Below are 14,041 nucleotides of genomic sequence, written 5' to 3' on the forward strand. Positions count from 1 at the left end.
TGCTCAAAGTGAATACGAGGTGGTATTTGAACTGTTAGTTCTAACTCCAAGTCTAATATACTCTCTACTATGATAAAGTGTCTCCATGTGTTACAAAAAAGTCTTAATAACTGTTTATTGAATTTAATTTAGGGTATTGAACTAGATGTCAAAATTTCCTTTGACACTAGAATTCTATGAATTATAATAGATGATACATGTTACAAGTTTTTGAATGAGAACTGCTCTGCCTCCTTCCTTACATCATAAATATACCTAATATCCAATAAGTGTGATCATTAGGGAGGATTAATTTGGGGGATAACGCAGACTAAGGTGAAACAAAATTACTTGGAAAACACATTTTATGACTAAATATTTATGTGATTTAATGTTTAAATACAGTCTGCTGGAATATAATAATTATAAATAGCTAAATCATATAAATATTTTTGAATGATTTTAAATCCTTACCAGGATAAATGGAAATAACTATGGGAAGGTTTTGAAAAACATTATACAAATATTATTATTAATTGGAAATTCCATTTCTTGCTTCTCTTTAATTCCAAATTGCTTATTAAATGTAACTTGAAAAGAGCATTAAAAAGTCATATTTTCCCAAATGTTTTGTTCTAGTTTCTGACAAAGGAATTGATTTTGTTAGATATTAAATAATAATTACTTACTTTAGAGTCTCAACTTTATATTTCTTCTCCTATCGTCCACTTGTGAGGGAATACTTCTTTTCACAAGTTCATATGAAAATTAAGGAAGATAAATGTTCAATCCTTTAGAAACACAGACAAAAAATAATGAAACAAACAAATAAAATTACCTCTAATTTACTTTCTCTTACACAGGATTGACTATAGTGCAGGAAGTTCCCCCCCACACACAAATATGTCAAACTTATTTTCAGTCATAAATCATTGTCATAAATATGCTTAATCAGATTAGTGGCTTTATTTCTTTTCCTTCCTCTCTCCCTTCGTTTTTGCTTTCTCCCACCATTTTTTCTTTTCTCTCTCTTTTTCTTCTTCTTCCTCTTCCTCCTCTTTCTTCTCCTTCTATAAAATTAGCAAAAGGGAAAAAAATTTGGGAGGGGGTAGAGCAAAGATGGCAACATGAAGACAGGAACTACGGGAAGCTCTTCCCCAGAAAACTCCAAATGCCATAAAATTATGACTTGAACCAAAATTCTTGAGTGGCATAACCCAGAAAAAGACAGAGTAAAACAATTTTCCAGCCCAAGACAACTTGATAGATCTATAAGAAAGTTCTATAACATCAAGACCTTTGGAAAGAGTCAACAGGAGCTGCTTCCAGACCTCTTGAACTGGGGATCCCCAGGAAAAGCATGGAGGGTCTATGGGAGAACTCTGCCACACCAGAGTGAGCCCAGGCCAGCACTGCCAGCCCCTACCCAGATAAATGGAAAAATCACCCAGAATTATTTTCAAAGCACTCAGCCCATGAACAATAAGGGGATAGGGAGAGACTGCAGAGGTCTCTCACTGCTATTCCTGGGTAAAAACTCTGCTGCTTTATCCATACTCAGTTGAAGCTCTCAGTCTGGGCCCCCTATAATACTGTAGTAGCCCTCCTCACAGTTTCAGGGTAGGGAGTGCTTGTGGTCATATACAGACCAGAGTACAGGGTAGGAGAGCAGTCATAGCTTCTCATAAGACCTTGGAGGAATTGAGGTCCCTTGGCAGCAGGGGATGTCCCCAAACCCCCTAAAACTCTGGAAGTGAGGGAAATCAGTCATAGGATGAAGACATGAACAAACAACAGAAAAAATAAGAATCTGATCACAGAACATTTCTTTGGTCCCAGGGAGGATCAAAATACAGACTCAGAAGATGACAAAATGGAAGCTTCTGTATCCAAAGTCTCTGATAAAAATAGAAGTTTGTCTCAGGTCATAGAAGAACTCAAAAAACACTTTAAAGCAGGAAAATAGGGAAGAGAAATGAGAGTGATGTAGGAAAATCATGAAAATCAACTTGGTGAATGAGATACAAAAAAATACTTAAGAAAATAATATCTTAAAATCTAGTTTAAATCAAATGGAAATAGCAGTCTAAAAGGTCAATTGGAAGATGGATACCTTAAAAAAGTAGAATTGACCAGTTGGAAAAGGAGTAAAAAAGCTCCCTGTGGAAAATAATTCCTTCAAATGTAGAATGGAGCTAAAGAAAGCTGATGACTTTGTGAGAAATCAAGAAATAATAGCACAAAACCAAAAGACTGAAAAACTAGAAGAAAATGTGAACCATATCATTGGAAAAAACTGACATGGATCCAGAAGAGGTAATTCAAAAATTATCAGGCTTCCTGACAGCCATGAGCAGGAAAAGAGCCTTGACTTAATTTTTTAAAGTAATAAAACAGCAAAATTGCCCAGATATCCTAGAAGCAGAGGGTAAAAGAAAAATTGAGAGAATCCACTGATCACCTCCTGAAAGAGATCCCTAAAAAATACCACCCAGGAATATTATGGCCAAATTCCAAAACCCTCAAGTCAAAGAGAAAATACTACAAGCTGCCAGAAAGAAATAATTTAATTACCATGTTTGGGATTACCCAGGATTTAGCAGCTTGTATATTAAAGACTTGTAGGGCTTGGAATATGATATTCTAGAAGGCAAAGGAGCTTGGACTACAACTGAGAATCAACTACTCAGCAAAACTAAGCATCTTCTTTCTGGGGAAAAGATGAACATTTAGTGAAGGAAGGGATTTTCAGACTTTCATGCTGAAATTACCAGAGCTGAACACAAAGTTTGATCGTCAAATGCAGGACTCAGGTGAAGCATAGAGGGGGTGGATAAGAAGGACTAATTATGAGGAACTCAGTGATGTTGAAATGTGTGTATTCCTGCATGGTTAGAAGATAATGATAACTCATATGAACCTTCTGATTTATAAGAATAGTTTGAAGTACTATATAAAGACAAGGCACAGAAAAGAGATGAATATGAAAATATAATATATTATAGAGTCAATGGGTGAAAAAGAATTTTCTGGTAGAAAGGGAAAGGACAGGAAGAATGAGCTAAGATATTTTCCATAAAAGAGTCAAGGAAAAGCCTTTTTCAGTGGAGTGGAAGCAGGGAGGGTGAGGGGGAATGGGAGCCTTCATTCTCATTAGAAATGGTTCAGAGAGGAAATAACATCCACACTCAGTAGGGTATAGAAATCTTTCTTACCCTAGAGGAAAAAAGGAGAGGAAAGGGTTGGGAAAAAGGGGACAAGGTGAGGGTGGTGTGGGTGATAGAAGAGAGGGACGATCTTGGGATAGGCTAGTCAGATACAACACACTTCTAAGGAGGGACAAAGTGATAGAAGAGAGAAAATAGAATAAATAGGATTGGAGAGGAATAGAATGGAGGGAAATATAGTTAACAAAGGCAATTTTGGGGAAAAAATCAAAGCAACTTCTCTTTTGTTAAAAAATGCAATCCATTCCAGAGACAGAGCCAAAGGTACCTGAACACAGACTAAAGTATACATTTCGTTTTCCTCTCATTTTATTTCTCTTTTGCTTTTTCAACCTCTTTTTTTTGGGGGGAGGGGTTATGTTTACTTTCACAACCAGATTATTGTGTAATGTGAAAATAAATCATTGGAAATGAATGTTGAAAACTATCTTTACATATAATTGCAAAAAATAAAGTACTATTTACAAAAAAGGATAAAAATATGACTTTCACTTTTCTCTTAATATCTTCTCTCATCTATGTCTTTGAAACTCAATTGCATGAACTTGGTAGTCATTCCCATGTCATTCTGAACAATTTTCAAGACTTGATGGAAAAAGTCACATTGTCAATGCTATATACATTTAGAGAACTATGATATACTTGTCAGTGATTAGTACAAGTAGAAGAGATGTTTTGAGATGCATTTATGGAATGTGATTTGACTAAGTGACTTATTGGGAAAACAAAGTTATGGGAAAAAGTGACATGGAGATTGATAAGTATAATATTTTAGAATTTTGGAATCTTAAGAAAGATTTTGAATTTAAATGATCAATGTCAAGTGTGAAGGAAAATGAGATATTTTATTCTTTAATCATATATATAGCATATATTCATATATTTTGGTTAATTTGAATAAATATGATTATATGTATATATATATGTGTGTGTGTGTATTCCCATTTCTGCTTAGATACATATTCAAGTATGTGTATACAAAGACACAGAACAGACCTTGTTGTTGATTCTGATAGGTATTGTAGTTATAAAGACCAAAGCAAATGAGTTCTTACTCTTAAGGAGTCAGTGATGTTTGATATGTCATGCAGCAAAACAGTTAAAATATTTTTTTTTAAAAAGATGGATTTTTGTTATTATGGAATCTTAGATCTGTAGAAATGTAATATTTATCTAAAAGTCATCCAGCTCATTTTTCTTCATCATTTAATTATTCTTCCATTACCCTGTCCATCTGTGAGGTTAAATATTGAAAGGATTGATGCAGAAGATAGTTTCTTGAACTGGATTCTCTAAGAAACTTAAAGAGTCCATGAAACAGAAGTGAAGTGGTGGTGCATTGTAGTAACTGTGTATATTCAGTGAAAAGGTATGTGAATGAGAGGTAGAGTTAAATTTGTGAAGACTAGAAAAATGGAATTATGGAGTGAAATTGTAAAGGTTTTCTTGAGGGAGTGTTTGCAACATTGGTTATCAAACAATGATTTCCCAAAGTTAGTCCTAGATATAGAAAAGTAGTGGTTCCCTTCCCCACTCATCCTCAGAAAAGACACCACAACATGATTATCATAGATTTAAGTGGAAAACCTGGAAAATCTGAATCTCATTCCTATGTAGTTATATCAACCACCATTCTTGGAGACAGAATCTTAAATGTTGCTTCCATATAAATATATATATATATATATATATATATATATATATATATATATATATATATATATATGAAATGATATTAAACTGATAATTCTGATAATTCTTCAAGTATAGCATCTCTCTTCATTTACCTGTATCTGTATGAATTGTCATAATTATTATTTTTGGTAAATAAAATTTAGTTATTTTAGCTAAAAGAAGATTTTGGGCCCATTGAAAAATAGTGTTGTGAATTGTTATTTTTAAAGGGATAGGAAGCATACATGTTTAGGACAAAAGCATTTTGTATTTATTTGGATCTTTTTTTGTCCTTACAAGCTGATTTTTCTCCCAGTAATATCTATTGTTCTGTTGACACTGTATGCCTATAAGTCATAAACCATAATCCTTAAAGTATCATGGTTATGAGTTACCCAAAGAGTACTGGGAATATAGGTTACAAAATAACCAAAATATAGCCAAGTGTAAGGGAAAAGGTACTCAGTTTGGAGGTACAGGACTTGAGCTCCAATCCCAACTCTGCTACTTGTTCTCTGTGTGACCTTGAGCAAATTGCTTAGCCTCTCTGGGTCTCAATTTGCTTAAATGCAAAATAAGGACTTTGGAGAAGATGACCCCTACAGTTATTCCCCACATTGGATCTCTGTCTGGTTAAGAGAGATGTGTGTGACAACTGATTACAGAAAGTAATAAGGGAAATATATGGGTCAGTCATGTTAAAGGAGGAAAGGATGACCAATAGGCAGTCCAACCTATGTGCTTTCTCTTAATTGACCCAATGTCAAGCTATCTATTGCTATCCCATAGCTTTTATGTGTGAGCCAAACCTACCCTTTATGGTTCTATTTCTAGGACTCTTTACTCATCTTTATAACAGTTCTATTATTTTATACTATAATGAGATGCTTTGTAGTAACTTTCCAATGTACTATTAAAAATTTTTAAATGTTATTCTTTTTTGGAACTTATATTTTTAAACCTCACAGATGCTCGAATGAAACTATCTTATTCTTTTGAGAAATTTTTATTAAAATGCATTTTTTTTGTTCTGACAGCCTAGCTTCCATTTCCTTCCCTGATACTCAGCCCACGTCCAACTACAGTTTAATTGGTGAATTTGGAGGGATACTTCTTGGACAATAATTTATCAGATTCCTTGACTATGTAATATGTCTACTTTTGTTTATCTTATACAATAGGTAGTTGGTTACATTATCATAAGAGCCTTGATTTCATTGTTTGCAAGACTATTTGCCATGTCAGTGATTCATAATAAAGAATTTCAAAATATTCTCTTTGGAGGATGCTGTATAATTAGGCAATCTCTATCCTTTTCTCTGTCTCTTATGGGTAGACTACAAAGAAAAAACAAACTCTACAGAAGGAGCTTTTAATGTGTGTATGCATGTATATATGATGAATGCTTTTGACAGTCTGAAAAAAAACACAACTATGGACCCATCTTGAGAGTAATGTTTTTAAATGCAAAACAAAATAAAAATACTCAAGAGTGCAAAGGAAACCAATAATATCAAAATATAGTTAAGAAATTACATTACTTGAAGTAAACTTCTGCACTAATAGATTATAAATAAGAAAAAGTAAAACAATTGATAACTGATATCTTTCATCTACTGATTTTAAAACATTTTTGGATTTGTTTTGAAAATTTTGCTATTTTTAAATACCAAATTAATATTGAAAGTCATTTGTTACTTTCCTTCTGAGCAATCTATCACCATCAACCATAGACTTCTATGTGAACCACAGATGACTCAAGTCCAGTTTAATCTAAGGTCAAACCATGAGGAATGTCCTATGAAAATATGCCAGTCTAGATTCCAAGTGATCCAGGAGCAGAAATGATTTATATTGCCAATGTATAATTCCTGCTTCTGCCAGGGTTAGACAGATATAGCTGTTTCATGGGCACTTCTTTCCTTTTGACTGTCATGATCAAAGGAGGAAGTGAGAATTTCAAATGAAACATCATCCTATACAGCTCTGTTCTTGAAGATTTGCCTTTATTCTAACTATACCCCATGATTTCAATAATATCTCTCCTCACCTCAATTTATTAGAATTTCCAATTTCCATGAAAGTTCAGCTTAAGTGCTGATTCTTCAGAGAAATCCATCTTGATCCCTCACTACTACATTCTTATTATTCTATAGTTATTTGGAATATATTTGCACATACTTAACATAGAGACATTTTCTATCTCCTGTAGAATGCCTACTACTCCAACACAGAAACTTTCTGATCTCTGTATTTTTCCCAGCACCTACCAAAATCTAAAACATTCCAAGTACTAGAGAAATGCTTGTAACTTGATGACTGTTTGATTTGAGACTCTTTAGTGTATCATTGTAGAGTGGTTGTAAAGAAGAAAGTATTGTGGGTACTATGATTTACATTCGCAGAATCATTATTGTCGGCTTAAGAACAGTGGATATTTTGTCCTTTTTAGAGAGCTATGTCAGTGTTTGAAAAGTTAGAATTCTAAGAAGAGTGAACAAATGAAGACAGTCATATTTATTAACAATAGTATCTCTGTGATACTTCAGTTTTTCTGGATTGTAGAATGAGTTCAGAGGATGATCTGGATTTATTGTTTTCTTTTTTAAAATTATATTTCATCTTTTGCAATTACATATAAAATCATTTAATACGTTTTAAATGTGATTTCCAAACTCTCTCCCTCCTTTCCTTTTTTCCTCCATTCCCCTTTCCTGAGACAGTATTCAACATAGTATATATATATATATATATATATATATATATATATATATATATATATATATGTATATATATATGCAAATCATGCAAATTATATTATCATATCAATCATATTGTGAAAGGAAACAAAGGAAACATAGACCAAAAAAAAATCCATGAAAATGATAAAAGAAGTGAAAAACACCATGGCTTCGATCTTCATTAAGACTTCATTGGTAGCAGCGATGATGACGGCGCCTGGAGCCGGGAGGCCGCGGGGCTGGCTCCGGAGCCGGAGCTGCGTTTGACCGGGCCGGGCCCGAAGGCGGAGCCGGAGGCGGCGGGGCCCAGCGCGAGGCCGGAGGAGGCTCCCCGGGCCCCGAAATGCGAGCCCCGTGCGCCGCAGATTTGTGTAGGCAATGGACACTGATCTCAGTTCCCAGGACAGGAAGGACCTGGACAAGTTCATCAATTTTTTTGCCTTGAAGACCGTCCAAGTGATAGTCCAGGCACGTTTGGGAGAGAAGATTTCTACTTGCTCCTCATCTTCCCCAATAGGATCAGACTGGTTCAAGTTGGCCATCAAAGATATCCCTGAGGTCACCCATGAGGCCAAGAAAGCATTGGCAGGGCAGCTGCCTGCTGTGGGGCCGTGGATGTGTGTGGACATCTCCCTCAAAACTTCGGAGGGAGATTCCATGGAACTAAAAATATGGTGTCTTGAAATGAATGAAAAGTGCGACATGGAAATTAAAGTTTCCTACACTGTGTACAATAGACTGTCCTTACTGCTGAAATCTCTGCTTGCCATCACTAGAGTGATACCAGCAAACAGGGCCGGGAATATGTCATACCCTGCAGGATCTACTTTGGAGAAGTCCAGTTGAACAGCTTAGGAGAAGGTTTTCAGACAGTCCGGGTTGGCACAGTAGGCACCCCAGTGGGCACCATTACACTGTCCTGTGCCTACAGAATTACCCTGGCCTTCATGCCCATCAGGCAGTTTGCGAGGACCCCACCTATCATGGGGATTGTCATTGATCACTTTGTGGACCGCCCCTACCCCAGCTCCTCGCCCATGCACCCCTGCAACTACAGGACAACTGGGGAGGATGCTGGGGCAGCGTACCCATCTGTGGAGGACTCTCAGGAAGTGTGCACCACCTCCTTCTCAACCTCCCCCCTCATCCCAGTGAATGGTTCCAGGGAAGGAAGGCGGGGTGCCCCCTGCTCCCAGCCAGCCTGCCCACGGCACCCAGGCTGACCACGAGAAGATGACAACCTGCACCCCTTCTGATGGTGCCCATCATTGTCACTCCTTCCAGCAGCGAAGACACTCAAACTGTATCCAACAGAAGCGAAGGCCGGGGCTCCCCCCATGATGTCCTGGAGCCCATCTTGTTTCGGAAAGTGTCAATAACTCGATGGATCAGGTAACAGTGACCAATTTGGACATCCCCTTCGCCATGTTTGCTCCCAAGAACTCTGAGCTCGAGGAGGATGATCCCATGGTGACTCCTCCGGACTCCCCAAACACGGAGTCTCCTCTCCAAGGCAGCTTACGCTCCTATGGGTTCAGTGGGGGCAGCAGCGGAAATGCACAGGATGACTTCGTCATGGTTGACTTTAAGCCGGCCTTCTCCAAAGATGACATTCTGCCCATGGATTTAGGGACCTTCTACGGGAGTTTCAGAATCCCCCTCAGCTGCGCAGCCTCTCCATTGACATCGGGGCTCAGTCCATGGCAGAAGACCTGGACTCGCTCCCAGAAAAACTGGCCGTGCATGAGAAGAACGTCAAAGAGTTTGATGCCTTTGTGGAGACCCTACAGTAGAGTTGTCTCCCCATTCCCCAGCAGCAGCAGCACCGGCCCCTTTCCTGGACACCCCTGAGGACAGAGACCATTCCACCTCTCTCATCTCTTATTTAGTCAGCTTCAATCCAGGTCCAGGGGGTAGAAAACAGAAGGAAGGGACTCCCCCATTCCTGCCTTTTGGCTCTTCTCCCCAATCAAACCCAGGGGTCCCACAAGTTCTAGGTTGTAACCTGCCCTATGCTGGTGAAAGTGGGAGCTTCCCCAGCTCTCACAGGGATCTGTTTCTCAGTGTCCTTTCTCCCAAGGGTCTTCTGCCCCCAAATCTGGAGCAGACCAGTTGATCTCAACCCCCCCCCCCCCCACCGATGGGCCAGCTGCTGGATCCAGACCTCATCTTCTCTGCACATTGCCAGCCAGTTCTGCCCGTAGAATTAGGGACCCTCTACCTTGAACTGGGCGGCCTTTCCCCTTGGTATTGCAGCTCCATCTCCATAGAGCCGAGGACACCCTACCCTTCCATCCATCCCTCAGGAAACCCAGGAACAAAAGAAGAAGCGGCCAGTTGGGCAGGGCTCACTGGAGAAGAGATCTCGGGCTCTGGCCGCTCTCTGCTCTGGAAGGGCTGACCACAGTCCCCAATTAGCTTTTCTGGCCCGGTGCAGTCTGTCTCCCAGGTCGCAGAAACGCTTTGAGGACACTACGCAAGGCTTCCCCGGCTCCCCTGTCCTGACCCACGATTGTAAATAGACACTTGGCACCCTCTTGGTTAGGATTTGGCCCTTGGGAGTTGTCCCCCAAGATCCTCTTCTTTCTGTCCCCTCTCCTGCTCCTGTTGCTGCTCCATGCTTATAGATAAGCATCAAACAGTAAATATTTATTGATATACAAAAAAAAAAAGACTTCATTGGTTCTTTCTTGGAGATGGATAGCATTTTTCATCATGAGTCCTTTGGAACTGTATTGGATTATTAAATTGCTCAGAATAGTTATTATTCACAATTGATCATCCCACAATAATATTCTCTTAGTTCTGCTCCCTTATTTTGCTTTAGTTGGTAAGTCTTCAACTTTTTGCTAAGATCTAACTGCTCATCATTTCTTATATTAAAATGAAACTCCATTATAATGATTTAACCACAACCCATTCAACCATTCTCCATTTGAAAGGCATTTACTCAATTTTCAAATCAGTGTATCAAAAATGGGGTTACTATAAATATTTTTGTACAAATAGGGACTTTTCCAACTTTTTTTTATCATTTTTGTGATAAAGACCTAAATGTAATATTGGTAGATAAAAGGGTATGCCCAATTGGATAGTTCTTTGAGTATAGTTCTAAAGAGATATCCAGAATGGTTGGAATGTTCACATTTCAATTGAAAGTGCATTAGTGTCCCATCTTTTCACATATGCTCCAACATTTATCATTTTCCTGTCCTGAATTTTTAAGGGCGTTATAACAGATTTTAATAGCTAATTATTAAATTTTCTGGGTAAACATTTGTCCATTAAAAATAGAGTAATTTTGCAAATCAAGGCTATGTTGTGTTTTGTTTAGTCTAGATTCAAGAAAGTGATTAAGAAAATATTGGTAATGCAGATTAAAAAAACATTTTCCCCCATATCCCATTTTTAAACATTTCCTAGGAAATGTTGGATCATTCTGTATGAAAAAAAATGTACATGATGGGAGCAGTAGAACAAGGTTAAGTCCTGTGATTTCTTCAGTCTAGCAAACTCCTGGTACATGAGGTCAAAATCAACAGCAGTTCTCTAACCTGATGTATTGGAAATTTGCTGAGAAACAAGCAACTTATATGACTTTCTGATGGTCTCATAGCTAGTGTGAGTAATAAGTACTTAAGAAGCCATATTATCCTTTTAGGCCGGATTGCTATGCATTAGTATACATTATACCTCCAGGTTGTTTGATTATTTATTTTTTGTTAATAGATTCAGAGTATGAGAATTTGGATTACAACATCTAAAAAAATTCATTTAAAAAGAAATCATGCTTTCTACATTTTCTTATTGGCCACACATAGAATTCCATTCAAGAAGTTTCTGTCAAACTTGAGGAAGATTGACTTTCAGCTAAAATAGTTTATGACTTATACAAGAATACATGAGAAAGTCCTGAATTCTGACTGAGTTTCTCTTTGAATTTGAGGATTCACATAGAACATATTCTCTGTGGTTTAAAAGAAATATTCACAGGAAGTTTTTATTCTATAATTGTTTTGTGAATGCTTTATGATTCACCTATCAAATTTTAGAATCCTGTAGTCAAGCAAACAAAATATATAATTCAGGTGTCATTTCTGAATTCCCTTTTCAATGCCTTTTCCTCCTTTTTTTGTGCTACCCCTCCCTGCCCCTTCCCATTTATTTTGTTTCCATCCCCTCCCTTCTTCAAATCTTGGTTCTACTATTTGGGGGGGGGTTGTCTTTCTTGTTTTTACTAGGCAGTGGGGTTAAGTAACTTGGGGTCACATAATTAGGCAATTATTAAATTTATGAGGTCGGATATGACTTCAGGTCCTCCTGACTCCAGGGACAGTGCTCTATTTACTTCACAATATGTGGATGATCAGATAGAACTAGATTATAACTAAAATTCTATCCGACTCTCAAAAATGTGTTCTCAAATCTCTCTGACTCTATACATGCATCTTCTTCTTGTTCTCTTATTTTTGTCTTCTTTCTTCTTCTTCATCTTATTTTTCTCATTGCTGTTTTCATTGTGGTTGTTCTTTTCTTTCTTTCTTTCCTTCTTTCTTTCTTCCTTCCTTTCTTTCTTTTTTCTTTCTTTCTTTCTTTCTTTCTTTCTTTCTTTCTTTCTTTTTCTTCCTTCTCCTCCTTCTCCTTCTCCTTCTCCTTCTCCTTCTCCTTCTCCTTCTTCTTCTTCTTCTTCTTCTTCTTCTTCTTCTTCTTCTTCTTCTTCTTCTTCTTCTTCTTCTTCTTCTGCTTCTTCTGCTTCTTCTGCTTCTTCTGCTTCTTCTGCTTCTTCTGCTTCTGCTTCCTCTTCTCCTCCTCTACTTCTTCTTCTTTCTTCATCATTGTCCTCTTCCTCACTTTAAAATACTTTGATTTCTCTTACTACAATTCCATGCAGAGGCCTCACATGAACCCAGATACTGTCATCATAATTAGAGATAAATGAGATCCCTGAAATAAGTTAATTATAGGCAATTTGATACTTAGCTTTTTGACTGTGGACTAACACAGACACATGTACTGCCCTTCTGCCATCTCTTCAGCCTACCTTAGTTGTAAACACAATCCTGGCAAATAATTCTAGCAATAATATAATCAATGGGATTGGGGTGGTTGTGGTAGAATTCATTATTCTTGATTTGAGACAATGTCTACTAATGAATTTTGTGACATCTTCTTCTTGAGACAAGAACAACTCAGGATATGATATTCCAAATTCTAATTTCATAAAATGTGATAGATATATATATATATATATATATATATATATATATATATATATATATATATATCTGAGATACAAGGCATGAAAATGCAAAGACTGAAAACATGTAATATTCTTGTATAGCTAGAGTTTGAATTAAGCTTAGAGTCTATCCCAATTTTACTAAAAATTAGAATTCCTATTAGAGCAGAAGCCTAAATATCTAAAACTCATATTTGTTTCCTTGGTATAAAATAGTATAAGGAAAATGAATCATATTATCTGTGGATTACAAAGAAAAACATATTATTCTTCAAAAGACTTCTACTAGTTTTCCCAGTGTTTTCCCATGTATTGACTCATTTCATTAGAAGCAAATTCTTGTGCTTCTAATGCTTTGAGTAGATTCAGTACTCAGATGGGAATATGGCATGAAGGGCACAAGGGACTTTGCACATTGGATAATAATAATAAAAAATGAAATTTTGGATTTTTGGACCAAATCTGCAATATAAGAGTCATCAGATTATGAAAAAGCACAAGAAAATTAAAGCATGCAAGCATTCTCAATTCTCAATCTATAAAGAGGAAATCTGGTAAAATTGAACATACAATAATATTAATTGCATGTGATTTGACTAAATTGAATTTATTGTGTCTCTTACCTTGATTTTAATCCTTTACCTCTCCAACAAAACCATATACAATTATTCTATACTAGTAACTCGTATTCATTCAAACTTATTAGAACTCACTCCAAAATTGTACCACACCGTAGCCATGATCTTACAAATGTGAATATTTTACTCAATAGTACTAAGATTTCAACTCTTCCAATCATCATCTTCATAAAAATTCACATCTATCTGTTGAACATTGTGCTAGAAACTTTCTTTGCATTATCCTATGTCCATTCTTGCTAGACTTTTCTGGGCAACCAAATTTTATTGCTTTCTAGAGATGTTCACATAGATGTTGAAAAAACTATGGGAGAGAAGAGGTATTAGGCTTTACACCCGAATGAAAGTCTACAGAGCCATTGTGCTGATCACATTGTTGTATTTATGAAACCTGGACAATCTATCAACATAATGCCAAACAATAGAATAACTTTTACTTGAATTGTCTTTGAAAGATTCAGAAGATTTTCTAACAAGAAAACTATTGGACACTGAATTTCTCTCTTTGGTTGAAGAGTCAGCCATTCCAACTCCATCATAGAG

General features: G+C 36.9%; 1 pseudogene; it reads left to right on the forward strand.

Moving 5' to 3' along the window:
* Positions 1-7,986: 7,986 nt before the first annotated feature.
* On the forward strand, positions 7,987-9,695 carry LOC141516539 (autophagy-related protein 13 pseudogene; annotated as a pseudogene).
* The last annotated feature ends 4,346 nt before the right edge of the window (positions 9,696-14,041 follow it).

The sequence above is a fragment of the Macrotis lagotis genome, chromosome 3, assembly GCF_037893015.1.
Source record: "Macrotis lagotis isolate mMagLag1 chromosome 3, bilby.v1.9.chrom.fasta, whole genome shotgun sequence".
NCBI classification, from domain to species: Eukaryota; Metazoa; Chordata; class Mammalia; order Peramelemorphia; family Peramelidae; genus Macrotis; species Macrotis lagotis.